Source organism: Haliotis asinina, chromosome 14, assembly GCF_037392515.1.
Source record: "Haliotis asinina isolate JCU_RB_2024 chromosome 14, JCU_Hal_asi_v2, whole genome shotgun sequence".
Lineage (NCBI taxonomy): Eukaryota > Metazoa > Mollusca > Gastropoda > Lepetellida > Haliotidae > Haliotis > Haliotis asinina.
The window spans coordinates 46051649-46053763 of NC_090293.1; positions in this window are offsets into that span (position 1 = coordinate 46051649).

Here is a 2115-nt window from a genome sequence, read left to right on the forward strand (position 1 = left end):
AAAATTAATGGAAAGGTCCAGCATAACAAATATTTAAAGAAAACAAACAAGCAACACAGTAAAGGATCATCCCTTTATTATCTTCATGAGCACTTCCTGACATTACCACTCCGCCATTTCACAAAGCGCAACACTCTCTCGTGGACATGGAGCGCTACCTATGACAAAGCCACAGAGACAACACAGAACACACTGAACAACAGGAAGTATGAACAGTGAAGGTACTGCTTACTGAGGACCAGGGTAGGTATGCCACCACATCACCCCCTATCCAGCCATAACATTAGGGTTGTTGGCCCAACCTCGACACAAAGCAAACTACAGAAACAAGATCCTGCTGTTATGTTACTATGGTTACTGGCCCTACCTCAACAACAAGCAATGTAAATACATGATCCAACCATTTTTGTGTTATGGTCAGCAAGGGAGATAACTGAAGGGTTATAATAAAGAATGAACTAGTCCTGATGACTATTAAGCAAAACTAAAATCACCAAACGATTAAAAAAATATATTACATTGGTAGTCTGAAAAGGATACATTAGAGATATACACCTATGATCGTTTCTGTACTAATACAATAGGTAAAATATTATTCAAAATTATTATGGCTGGAATTGGACAAGTGAGATTCACATATTAACCAAACTGGAATATAAGATAGGACCCGCTCTGTAGCAGCCTAGGTTGTCTTCTGATGTGATCTCATGAGGATTGATGTCTTAGAGTTTCATGATGACATGAAACAGCAATCGCAGCCTTCATGGAAGGAGTACCTTCATCGTTTTATGGCAAATCATTACAGTGCTCAAAGTATATTAGGGACACAATACACAGAACTAAGTTCTAATATACTTCTTTACTCCCTGATATTTAAATATACTCTCCACTCCAAATGCCCAAAACTGACCTAACGATTCCAGATACAACAAAAACATGAAACACAAAGTGAGGGACAAGCAAGCGAGTAGTACAAAACAAAACCCAGTGCTATCATGCAAGTGGCTTCTTGAAGACTTAACAGACACTAGAAATGACAATATTTCAAGCAAATGATCTTACATTATGCTTAGATAATTCAGAACAATAGCAAAGCCATCTTAACATGATTAACTATGTCATGGATCAGAAAAATTAACTATACATGAAAAAGCATTTTTCTCATCAAAGCATTAGCGACATTACCATAGACATTGTCCTTAGTGGAGAGAACAAGCCGCATGCTGTTTTCTGGAATAAACATGGTGAAGTAGTGCCAGGGTGCTGGTAATCCAAGAACAGGATCTAGGCAGTGTCAGAGAACCCAAGTCTTGAGAACATATCTAACTCTTGAGAATGGATCTCATTTGAGATCATGGTTTGCATCAACCTACATGTGGTATGTTTCTATTCTTCGAATTTTCAAAAGTATCCATGCACCTTGAAAATCTTAGTCCTGCAAAACAAGAGAAGGGGGGCACCAGAAGATTCACAGACTGTAACCTTATTGGGAATAGAACCTGGGACTCTCGCATGTCATGTCAGTGCCATAACCACCAGACTACCCCACCACCCCATAAGGGGCTAATGATAAATCTGGATACAGACTGGAAATGAGTCTCAAGGTATGGAGTACAGTTCCTCTTTAACATGGATTCATTAATCTAAGAAATCACTTCAGTACTCCTTGTGAAATGAAAGAACAACATTGTGAACACCTGAACGCTTACAAAGTTATCTGCTGTGCAGTGTATGAAATAAACCCCAGACCCAGCCAGACATCAAAACGTTACCTGCCCCCCCCAAAACTGAACAAGACCAGATGTCAAATAAGGTGAATTTACTGATGTATGAAACATCAAAAATTTTTACCAGACCATCAGGCTAGCTGCAAATTTAGACCGTCCGTCAGAAATCTAGCTCATCCTGGGCAGGCCTTATTTCATATACTTCTGCTGTAGTTTTATTGGTATTTCTACATAAGTAACTGACTGACTCTGAGCATCACCTATAGACTGGGAAGATCCTTGTGCTGACTTCATCCTACCATACCTCATGCTTGTCCTGCGATCAGGTAAGCTATCCACTAATGACACAAGCCTATTGTACTACAAAACAAGCACGTAGCACTTCAAC